This window comes from Oncorhynchus keta, chromosome 27 (assembly GCF_023373465.1).
Source record: "Oncorhynchus keta strain PuntledgeMale-10-30-2019 chromosome 27, Oket_V2, whole genome shotgun sequence".
Taxonomy (NCBI): domain Eukaryota; kingdom Metazoa; phylum Chordata; class Actinopteri; order Salmoniformes; family Salmonidae; genus Oncorhynchus; species Oncorhynchus keta.
Genome location: NC_068447.1, coordinates 29032916 through 29046002, shown reverse-complemented (window position 1 = coordinate 29046002; position 13087 = coordinate 29032916). Strand labels below are relative to the sequence as shown.

Here is a 13087-nt window from a genome sequence, read left to right as displayed (position 1 = left end):
GACACCAGTTAGACTGGTAGAATCATCATCAGACAACACCACACTGGAAACACACAGGGACTGACACCAGTTAGACTGGTAGAATCATCATCAGACAACACCACACTGGAAACACACAGGGACGGATACCAGTTAGACTGATAGAATCATCATCAGACAACACCACACTGGAAACACACAGGGACTGACACCAGTTAGACTGGTAGAATCATCATCAGACAACACCACACTGGAAACACACAGGGACGGATACCAGTTAGACTGGTAGAATCATCATCAGACAACACCACACTGGAAACACACAGGGACTGACACCAGTTAGACTGGTAGAATCATCATCAGACAACACCACACTGGAAACACACAGGGACTGACACCAGTTAGACTGGTAGAATCATCATCAGACAACACCACACTGGAAACACACAGGGACTGACACCAGTTAGACTGGTAGAATCATCATCAGACAACACCACACTGGAAACACACAGGGACTGACACCAGTTAGACTGGTAGAATCATCATCAGACAACACCACACTGGAAACACACAGGGACTGACACCAGTTAAGACTGGTAGGATCATCATCAGACAACACCACACTGGAAACACACAGGGACTGACACCAGTTAAGACTGGTAGGATCATCATCAGACAACACCACACTGGAAACACACAGGGACTGACACCAGTTAGACTGGTAGGATCATCATCAGACAACACCACACTGGAAACACACAGGGACTGACACCAGTTAGACTGGTAGAATCATCATCAGACAACACCACACTGGAAACACACAGGGACTGACACCAGTTAGACTGGTAGAATCATCATCAGACAACACCACACTGGAAACACACAGGGACTGACACCAGTTAGACTGGTAGAATCATCATCAGACAACACCACACTGGAAACACACAGGGACTGACACCAGTTAGACTGGTAGAATCATCATCAGACAACACCACACTGGAAACACACAGGGACTGACACCAGTTAGACTGGTAGAATCATCATCAGACAACACCACACTGGAAACACACAGGGACTGACACCAGTTAGACTGGTAGAATCATCATCAGACAACACCACACTGGAAACACACAGGGACTGACACCAGTTAGACTGGTAGAATCATCATCAGACAACACCACACTGGAAACACACAGGGACTGACACCAGTTAGACTGGTAGAATCATCATCAGACAACACCACACTGGAAACACACAGGGACTGACACCAGTTAGACTGGTAGAATCATCATCAGACAACACCACACTGGAAACACACAGGGACTGACACCAGTTAGACTGGTAGAATCATCATCAGACAACACCACACTGGAAACACACAGGGACTGACACCAGTTAGACTGGTAGAATCATCATCAGACAACACCACACTGGAAACACACAGGGACTGACACCAGTTAGACTGGTAGAATCATCATCAGACAACACCACACTGGAAACACACAGGGACTGACACCAGTTAGACTGGTAGAATCATCATCAGACAACACCACACTGGAAACACACAGGGACTGACACCAGTTAGACTGGTAGAATCATCATCAGACAACACCACACTGGAAACACACAGGGACTGACACCAGTTAGACTGGTAGAATCATCATCAGACAACACCAGCTCCAGACATGTATAGAGGGACAGGCAGAGAGACAGGCAGAGAGACAGGCAGAGACAGGCAGAGACGTTTGCTATGGTGCTGTGAGTTAATTAATTAAAGCCATCCAAGCAGGACCAAGGCAGCCAGTGATACTTATTCATGAAAGCAGGGCACTCCGAGTTAGAGCGTAGAGAGAGGGAAGCACAGGGAGGATAGCACCGCCACCTCCCCTGTACCCCAGTCGCACGCTGTAGGCTACACAGTACAACACTGCACACCATAGAACCAGGCAAACTAACACCAAGTCTGGTCATCCATGAGTCCAGCTCGTCTACTTGTCTCTACACACACATCCCTCCCCTCCTGATGCCATCCCATCCATCAGCCTGTGGCGAGCAGCTAGCGTCTTAACTCAACCAGCGGCAGCTACTAAATAAGTGATTGTTTAGTGCGAGGCTCTGCCACTGAGCCACGCTGATGGATGGCCTGTGTGTTTTTGTTTTCCACAGTCTTCCTTGTCTCTGTCACACACACACACACACACACACACACACACACACACACACACACACACACACACACACACACACACACACACACACACACACACACACGACTAGTAGTTGGAGGGACTGTAGTATCTCTACAGTTGAGAGCAGTGTTCCACCATCTCTAGTACAGTGTAGTGGTGTTGGGGTGGGCCTAAGGACCTCTGCTTGGCCTCATCACACAGACTCCCATTCTCACAGACACACTGCCTGGACTGTATGCATAACCCTCTGAGTGGGACTATGAAGGGCTCACGTGCCTCTCCCAGTGTGTGTGTGTGTGTGTGTGTGTAGATTTGGACTTAAAGCCTACGTAGCGTTTGTAGAGCGTGCGTGTAGTGGGGGCAGCATTGGGGGCAGCTTTCCAAAGCCTCCAATGAGGGTGGGGAAAGGAGGAGAGACAGCCACAGCCATAGAGCAGGTCAATGAAAGAGAGGGAGGGGGGGGGAAGAAACAAGGGCAGGGATAGTGAGGAGGTAGAGGTTTAGAAAGGGGGCAAGAGAGGGATCAGAGAGAGTGGGTTAATCCATGGTAGAGGAAGGTATGGGTAGAAAGTAGAGACCAGTGTGTGGGGATAGAGAGACTAGGAACAAGGAAGGAGGTCAGAGGGGGGGGTAGAGAGCAGGTCAGGGAGAGGGAGAGAAAGACAGAGGGACAGAGGAGAGCGTATGAAGCAAGGGAGAGCAAGAGGAGGGGCATAGAGTGGGAGGAGGGAGCGAGAGGCGGAGGCTGAGAGGGATGAAGAGAGATTGAGAGAAAGGGAGGCAAGAGAGGGGAGGGGAGGGGAGGGAGAAGGAAGGTGAAGAGCAAAAAGGCAGGAAAGGAAGATGATAGAAAAGTAGAATGAGCGAGCGATGGGGGAGAGAAAGTTAGAGAGGCTGTGGTGGTGGTGGGTTAGGCCAGCGGAGGGAGGCAGGCGGCGTGTATTTATTTGAGTATAAAACTATTCATGCATGGAGAATAAGGCCAGCCTAATTCCTGCCAACTCAACACAAATCCCCCTCAGCAAGACCATGGTCGCCGGCTGGGGGAGTCACCCTCCTCTGCTGTTCTTAAAGGCACACGACACCCAGCTCTTTCCTGTATCTGTATCCTCCCTGTACTGTATCCTGCCTGTACTGTACTGTACTGTATCCTCCCTCTACTGTACTGCATCCTCCCTGTACTGTATGTTTTCTGTACTGTATCCTGCCTGTACTGTACTGTATCCTCCCTGTACTGTACTGTATCCTCCCTGTACTGTACTGTATCCTCTCTGTACTGTACTGTATCCCTCTACTGTACTGTATCCTACCTGTACTGTACTGTACCCCTGTACTGTACAGTATCCCTGTACTGTATCCTCCCTGTACTGTACTGTATCCCTGTGCTGTACTGTATCCTCCTTGTACTGTATCCCTGTACTGTACTGTATCCTCCCTGTACTGTACCGTACTGTATCCTCCTTGTACTGTATCCCTGTACTGTACTATATCCTCCCTGTACTGTATCCCTGTACTGTACTGTATCCTCCCTGTACTGTACTGTACTGTACCCATGTACTGGACTGTATCCTCCCTGTACTGTACTGTATCTCTGTACTGTACTGTATCCCTGTACTGTACTGTACTGTATCCTCCCTGTACTGTACCCATGTACTGTACTGTATCCCTGCACTGTACTGTATCCTCCCTATACTGTATCCCTGTACTGTACTGTATCCCTGTACTGTACTGTATCCTCCCTTTACTGTACTGTATCCTCCCTGTACTGTACTGTATCCCTGTACTGTACTGTATCCTCCCTGTACTGTACGGTACCCCTGTACTGTACTGTATCCCTGTACTGTACTGTATCCTCCCTGTACTGTACTGTATCCTCCCTGTACTGTATCCTCCCTGTACTGTACTGCATCCACCCTGTACTGTACTGTATGTTTTCTGTACTGTATCCTGCCTGTACTGTACTGTATCCTCCCTGTACTGTACTGTATCCTCCCTGTACTATACTGTATCCTCCCTGTACTGTATCCTCCCTCTACTGTACTGCATCCACCCTGTACTGTACTGTATCCTCTCTGTATCTGTATCCTCCCTGTACTGTATCCTGCCTGTACTGTATCCTCCCTCTACTGTACTGCATCCACCCTGTACTGTACTGTATGTTTTCTGTACTGTATCCTCCCTGTACTGTACTGTATCCTCCCTGTACTGTACTGTATCCCTGTACTGTACTGTATCCTCACTGTACTGTACTGTACCCATGTACTGTACTGTATCCTCCCTGTACTGTAATGTACCAATGTACTGTACTGTATCTCTGTACTGTATGGTATCCCTGTACTGTACTGTATCCTCCCTGTACTGTACTGTACCCATGTACTGTACTGTATACCTGTACTGTACTGTATCCTCCCTGTACTGTACTGTATCCCTGTACTGTACTTTATCCTCCCTGTACTCTACTGTATCCTCCCTGTGCTGTACTGTATCCTCCTTGTACTGTATCCTCCCTGTACTGTATCCCTGTACTGTACTGTATCCTCCCTGTACTGTACTGTACCCCTGTACTGTACTGTATCCCTGTACTGTACTGTATCCCTGTACTGTACTGTATCCTCCCTGTACTGTACTGTATCCCTGTATTGTACTGTGTCCTCCCTGTACTGTACTGTACTGTACCCCTGTACTGTACTGTATCCCCATACTGTATCCTTCCTGTACCCCTGTACTGTACTGTATCCTCCCTGTACTGTATCCTCCCTGTACTGTACTGTATCCTCCCTGTGCTGTACTGTATCCTCCCTGTACTGTACTGTACCCCTGTACTGTACTGTATCCCTGTACTGTACTGTACCCCTGTACTGTACTGTATCCTCCCTGTACTGTACTGTACCCCTGTACTGTACTGTATCCCTGTACTGTACTGTATCCTCCCTGTACTGTACTGTATCCATGTACTGTACTCTATCACTGTACTGTATCCTCCCTGTACTGTACTGTATCCCTGTACTGTACTGTATCCTCCCTGTACTGTACTGTACCCCTGTACTGTACTGTACCCCTGTACTGGATTGTATCCCTGTACTGTACTGTATCCTCCCTGTACTGTACTGTATGCCTGTACTGTACTGTATCCCTGTACTGTATCCTCCCTGTACTGTACTGTATCCCTGTACTGTACTGTATCCCTGTACTGTACTGTATCCTCCCTGTACTGTGCTGTATCCCTGTACTGTACTGTATCCTCCCTGTACTGTACTGTATCCTCCCTGTACTGTACTGTATCCCTGTACTGTACTGTATCCTCCCTGTACTGTATCCCTGTACTGTACTGTATCCCTGTACTGTACTGTATCCTCCCTGTACTGTACTGTATCCATGTACTGTACTCTATCCCTGTACTGTACTGTATCCTCCCTGTACTGTACTGTATCCCTGTACTGTACTGTATCCCTGTACTGTATCCTCCCTGTACTGTACTGTACTGTATCCTCCCTGTACTGTACTGTACCCCTGTACTGTACTGTATCCCTGTACTGGATTGTATCCCTGTACTGTACTGTATCCTTCCTGTACTGTACTGTATCCTCCCTGTACTGTACTGTATGCCTGTACTGTACTGTATCCCAGTACTGTACTGTATCCTCCCTGTACTGTACTGTATCCCTGTACTGTACTGTATCCTCCCTGTACTGTGCCGTATCCCTGTACTGTACTGTATCCTCCCTGTACTGTACTGTATCCTCCCTGTACTGTACTGTATCCCTGTACTGTACTGTATCCTCCCTGTACTGTACTGTATCCTCCCTGTACTGTACTGTATCCCTGTACTGTATCCTCCCTGTACTGTATCCCTGTACTGTACTGTATCCCTGTACTGTATCCTCCCTGTACTGTGCTGTATCCCTGTACTGTACTGTATCCTCCCTGTACTGTACTGTATCCTCCCTGTACTGTACTGTATCCTCCCTGTACTGTACTGTATCCCTGTACTGTACTGTATCCTCCCTGTACTGTATCCCTGTACTGTACTGTATCCTCCCTGTACTGTACTGTATCCATGTACTGTACTCTATCCCTGTACTGTACTGTATCCTCCCTGTACTGTACTGCATCCCTGTACTGTACTGTATCCCTGTACTGTACTGTATCCCTGTACTGTACTGTATCCCCCCTGTACTGTACTGTACTGTATCCTCCCTGTACTGTACTGTACCCCTGTACTGTACTGTATCCCTGTACTGGATTGTATCCCTGTACTGTACTGTATCCTCCCTGTACTGTACTGTATCCTCCCTGTACTGTACTGTATGCCTGTACTGTACTGTATCCCAGTACTGTACTGTACTGTATCCCTGTACTGTACTGTATCCTCCCTGTACTGTGCCGTATCCCTGTACTGTACTGTATCCTCCCTGTACTGTACTGTATCCCTGTACTGTACTATATCCTCCCTGTACTGTATCCCTGTACTGTACTGTATCCCTGTACTGTACTGTATCCTCCCTGTACTGTACTGTATCCCTGTACTGTACTGTATCCTCCCTGTACTGTACTGTATCATCCCTGTACTGTACTGTACCCCTGTATTGTACTGTATCCCTGTACTGTACCCCTGTACTGTACTGTATCCCTGTACTGTATCCTCCCTGTACTGTACTGTTTCCTCCCTGTACTGTACTGTATCCTCCCTGTACTGTACTGTATCCTCCCTGTACTGTACTGTATCCCTGTACTGTACTGTATCCTCCCTGTACTGTATCCTCCCTGTACTGTACTGTATCCCTGTACTGTATCCTCCCTGTACTGTACTGTATCCCTGTACTGTATCCTCCCTGTACTGTACTGTATCCTCCCTGTACTGTACTGTATCCCTGTACTGTACTGTATCCCTGTACTGTATCCTCCCTGTACTGTACTGTACTGTATCCTCCCTGTACTGTACTGTACCCGTGTACTGTACCCGTGTACTGTACTGTATCCCTGTACTGGATTGTATCCCTGTACTGTACTGTATCCTTCCTGTACTGTATCCTCCCTGTACTGTACTGTATGCCTGTACTGTACTGTATCCCAGTACTGTACTGTATCCTCCCTGTACTGTACTGTATCCTCCCTGTACTGTACTGTATCCCTGTACTGTACTGTATCCTCCCTGTACTGTGCCGTATCCCTGTACTGTACTGTATCCTCCCTGTACTGTACTGTATCCTCCCTGTACTGTACTGTATCCCTGTACTGTACTGTATCCTCCCTGTACTGTACTGTATCCTCCATGTACTGTACTGTATCCCTGTACTGTACTATATCCTCCCTGTACTGTATCCTCCCTGTACTGTATCCCTGTACTGTACTGTATCCCTGTACTGTACTGTATCCTCCCTGTACTGTGCTGTATCCCTGTACTGTACTGTATCCTCCCTGTACTGTACTGTATCCTCCCTGTACTGTACTGTATCCTCCCTGTAATGTACTGTATCCCTGTACTGTACTGTATCCTTCCTGTACTGTATCCCTGTACTGTACTGTATCCCTGTACTGTACTGTATCCTCCCTGTACTGTACTGTATCCATGTACTGTACTCTATCCCTGTACTGTACTGTATCCTCCCTGTACTGTACTGCATCCCTGTACTGTACTGTATCCCCCCTGTACTGTACTGTACTGTATCCTCCCTGTACTGTACTGTATGGCTGTACTGTACTGTATCCCAGTACTGTACTGTATCCCTGTACTGTACTGTATCCTCCCTGTACTGTGCCGTATCCCTGTACTGTACTGTATCCTCCCTGTACTGTACTGTATCCCTGTACTGTACTATATCCTCCCTGTACTGTATCCCTGTACTGTACTGTATCCCTGTACTGTACTGTATCCTCCCTGTACTGTATCCCTGTACTGTACTGTATCCTCCCTGTACTGTACTGTATCATCCCTGTACTGTACTGTACCACTGTATTGTACTGTATCCCTGTACTGTACCCCTGTACTGTACTGTATCCCTGTACTGTATCCTCCCTGTACTGTACTGTATCCTCCCTGTACTGTACTGTATCCCTGTACTGTATCCTCCCTGTACTGTACTGTATCCCTGTACTGTATCCTCCCTGTACTGTACTGTATCCTCCCTGTACTGTACTGTATCCCTGTACTGTACTGTATCCCTGTACTGTACTGTATCCTCCCTGTACTGTACTGTATCCCTGTACTGTACTGTATCCTCCCTGTACTGTATCCCTGTACTGTACTGTATCCTCCCTGTACGGTACTGTATCCCTGTACTGTACTGTATCCTCCCTGTACTGTATCCCTGTACTGTACTGTATCCTCCCTGTACTGTACTGTATCCTCCCTGTACTGTATCCTCCTGTACTGTACTGTATCCTCCCTCTACTGTACTGTATCCTCCTGTACTGTACTGTATCCTCCCTGTACCGTATCCCTGTACTGTACTGTATCCTCCCTGTACTGTACTGTATCCCTGTACTGTATCCTCCCTGTACTTTACTGTATCCCTGTACTGTACTGTATCCTCCCTGTACTGTATCCCTGTACTGTACTGTATCCTCCCTGTACTGTACTGTATCCCTGTACTGTACTGTATCCTCCCTGTACTTTACTGTATCCCTGTACTGTACTGTATCCTCCCTGTACGGTATCCCTGTACTGTACTGTATCCTCCCTGTACTGTACTGTATCCTCCCTGTACTGTACTGTATCCCTGTACTGTACTGTATCCTCCCTGTACTGTATCCCTGTACTGTACTGTCAGCAGCACCCATCTTGGGACTAATGTTGAAAATGAGGGTAAGATATACACACTAAGGATGGCACAACGCATCAGATGATTGTTTACCGTTATGATGAATGTGTAATCTACATGTCCCTATCCAAATAAACCAAACATGTAGGTTCATCTACTCAGAATACACAACTGAAGATCTAGATGCTGAGACAGACGGACTGACAGACAGAGTAACACAAATAGGGTTATAGTACAGTAAAGACAAACACACAGACAGTACATTTAACCCTGAATAACATTGGCTATGCATTTTGAGGGAGACCAGATAGAGTAGAGGATGTTTCATTCCCCACTTCGTGGCAGACTACTAGTTCTATTGGTAGTCTAGGAATGCAGAGTGCAGACAGACAAGCTGCTAAAGTCATGTAGAGGACACTTCTTCTTTCTCCACCCACAGCTTTAATGTCTACTAATGACTCATTCTATATTCCTTACATAACACTACTTTTGGCCCTGGTCAAATGCTATGTGGAACTCAGCCATATAGTGTTATCAGCACCTGGAATATCCTAGCAGGGTTAACATGTCTGTCTCTGCTTGTCCTTGGCAGTGGAAATGTACACAGTGTGAAGCACAGCGTGGTCAATATGACCTCTCCAGTCTCAACACAACGCTACAGTACATCGATGTACTGTGCTACTAGGCAGCAAGGACCACAAACACCGTACACAGCAAGTGTGGTCAGTGCCCTTGAAATAACATGGGAAGTGTCAATAGGATATAGGAGGACACACTGTTTTGGGGCAAAAGGCAACAGATATGGGTTACGTCCCAAATGGAACCCTATTCCCTACAGGCCCTGTTCAAAAGTAGTGCACTATGTTGGGAATAGGGTACCATTTGGGAAACAGCCAGTGTTGCACTCCAACCTAACCAGACATTAGGTATCAACACAACACACACTGAACTTTCTGAGTAGGACAGCAGAGCAACAAGTTACGCTAATTTCCTCGAAAGTTTGAGAGAGAGAGAGAGAGAGAGAGAGAGAGAGAGAGAGAGAGAGAGAGAGAGAGAGAGAGAGAGAGAGAGAGAGAGAGAGAGAGAGAGAGAGAGAGAGAGAGAGAGAGAGAGAGAGAGAGAGAGAGAGAGAGAGAGAGAGAAAGAGATATAGGGAGAGATGGAAAGAGAGGAGGGAGAGAGAGAGAGAATGGAGAGAGAAATGTGTTAACCTCAGTAATACTCTCTGATGAACCAGTTTCTTCATTGAGACTGGGCTGATTTTGAGACACATCACTGCTTTGAACACTGCTCTTCTCTACCTGCATCTCTCCCTCTCTCCCCACTCTCCAATGTGATCAGGACAACATAGAACAACATAGAACATCTTGGTCTAGGTCTGTTTCTATTCTATATGCATGGAGCATACATGTAAAAAAAAAAGGCACATCACTACTCCTTCTTGGAAAAATACAAATCTATCCCTGACTCTCTCTCCCTGCCTCCCTCCATCCCTGACTCTCTCTCCCTGCCTCCCTCCATCCCTGACTCTCTCTCCCTGCCTCCCTCCATCCCTGACTCTCTCTCCCTGCCTCCCTCCATCCCTGACTCTCTCTCCCTGCCTCCCTCCATCCCTGACTCTCTCTCCCTGCCTCCCTCCATCCCTGACTCTCTCCCTGCCTCCCTCCATCCCAGACTCTCTCTCCCTGCCTCCCTCCATCCCAGACTCTCTCTCTCTCTCCCTGTCACCCTCCATCCCGAACTCTCTCTCTCCCTGTCTCCCTCCATCCCGAAATCTTTCTCTCCGTCTCCCTCCATTCCTGACTCTCTCCCTGCCTCCCTCCATCCCTGACTCTCTCCCTGCCTCCCTCCATCCCAGACTCTCTCTCCCTGCCTCCCTCCATCCCAGACTCTCTCTCCCTACCTCCCTCCATCCCAGACTCTCTCTCCCTGCCTCCCTCCATCCCAGACTCTCTCTCCCTGCCTCCCTCCATCCCAGACTCTCTCTCTCTCTCCCTGTCACCCTCCATCCCGAACTCTCTCTCTCCCTGTCTCCCTCCATCCCGAAATCTTTCTCTCCGTCTCCCTCCATTCCTGACTCTCGCTCTCTCCCTGCATCCTTCCATCCCTGACTCTCTCCCTGCCTCCCTTCATCCCTGACTCTCTCTCCCTGCCTCCCTCCATTCCTGACTCTCTCTCCCTGCATCCCTCCATCCCTGACTCTCTCTCCCTGCCTCCCTCCATCCCTGACTCTCTCTCCCTGCATCCCTCCATCCCTGACTCTCTCTCCCTGCCTCCCTCCATCCCTGACTCTCTCTCCCTGCCTCCCTCCATCCCTGACTCTCTCTCCCTGCATCCCTCCATCCCTGACTCTCTCTCCCTGCCTCCCTCCATCCCTGACTCTCTCTCCCTGCATCCCTCCATCCCTGACTCTCTCTCCCTGCCTCCCTCCATCCCTGACTCTCTCTCCCTGCCTCCCTCCATCCCTGACTCTCTCTCCCTGCCTCCCTCCATCCCTGACTCTCTCTCCCTGCCTCCCTCCATCCCTGACTCTCTCTCCCTGCCTCCCTCCATCCCTGACTCTCTCTCCCTGCCTCCCTCCATCCCTGACTCTCTCTCCCTGCATCCCTCCATCCCTGACTCTCTCTCCCTGCCTCCCTCCATCCCTGACTCTCTCTCCCTGCCTCCCTCCATCCCTGACACTCTCTCCCTGCCTCCCTCCATCCCTGACTCTCTCTCTCATGAGGAGTGAGTGACAGTGATGTGCAGGAGGCCCCTGTGAATTCTGAATGTCACTGATACATGGGAGTGTTTAGCAGGCTGATGGGCACTAGGGCAGAGGAGACTGTCTGTGTTTAAGACAGGAAAGGACTCAGAGAGCAAAGGACACACACATGTACATGCACGGACAGGTGCTCGCTCACACACGCGCACACACACCTAAAAAGCCCTTGGGCCTTTGCACTCCCATGCAAGAAAGACTTCAGAGCGCACACACACTGCAATAGGCGCTTGCGCGCAGACACGCACACACACCTAAAACGCCCTTGAGCCTTTTAGCAGCCAGGGCAGAAGCAGACTCAGGGGACCAGGGGAGGTGGAGGAGGGGGTGGGAGAGAGACAGTCAATCAATGTTTTCCCCATGCTCCTCTCTGGGAGACAGGAAGGAGGCAGTCATGTCGCTCCACAGTAGACAGACACAGGAAGAGGAGGCTGTATCAGCCATCCTGACAGTATTCATCTCCAACTGTTCTTGCACACCACTGGGCATTAACACACACGTCTGCATGCATGCACACAGTACACACACACTGCTGTGCAAACCATCTCGTTGCTTTAGTTTCATCCGATCAGACACAGACAGTATTATAGCAGCGTTTATCGTTTCAGAGAGGTGCACACTTTCAAATCTACTAAGTCACAGTGTGAGCCTTTTCAAGTCAACATTTATTGCTAGTAATCTACCCATTTCTTTTTTCTTTGTTGAACTTTATTTAATTGAACGCAAGCTATTTTGTTGGGTTACAGCTTGAATTGTTTTTTAAAATTGTATCACTGATCTACATACAATACCATAAAATGTCAAAGTGGAATTTTGTTTGTGGAACATTTTAGAAATAAATAACTAATTTAAGCTGAAATGTCTTGAGTCAATAAGTATTCAACCACGTTGTTATGGCAACCTCAATACGTTCAGGAGTAAAGATGTGTTTAGCGAATCACATAATATTTTTTTTATGTAACCTTTATTTAACTAGGCAAGTCAGTTAAGAACAAATTCTTACTTACAATGACGGCCTACTTGTAAAGCTCACACTCATTCTTTGTTCAATAATAGTGGTTAACATGATTTTTGAATGACTGCCTCTTTGTTACCCACACATACAATTATCAGAATTTCAAACACAGATCCACACACAACCACAAAGACCAGGGAGGTTTTTCAATGCCTCGCAAAGAAGGGCACCGATTGGTAGATGTATACAAATAAAAAAAGCAGACACTGTGATATGAGAAAACTAAATGGCAGAGTGAAAAGAAGGAAGTCTGTACAGAATACAAATACTCCAAAACATGCATCATGTTTGCAACAAGGCACTTAATTGATACTGCAAAAAAATATACTTTTTGTCCTGAATACAAAGTGTTGTGTTTGGAGCCAATCGAACACAACACATC

The 13087-nt window shown here is 47.9% G+C and overlaps 1 protein-coding gene across 2 annotated transcripts in view; it reads right to left on the bottom strand.

Moving 5' to 3' along the window:
* The window catches only part of LOC118374624 (nucleolar protein 4-like), a 154861-nt gene that overhangs the window by 8632 nt on the left and 133142 nt on the right, over nt 1-13087 (bottom strand). The gene's annotated exons all lie outside the window — the stretch shown is intronic.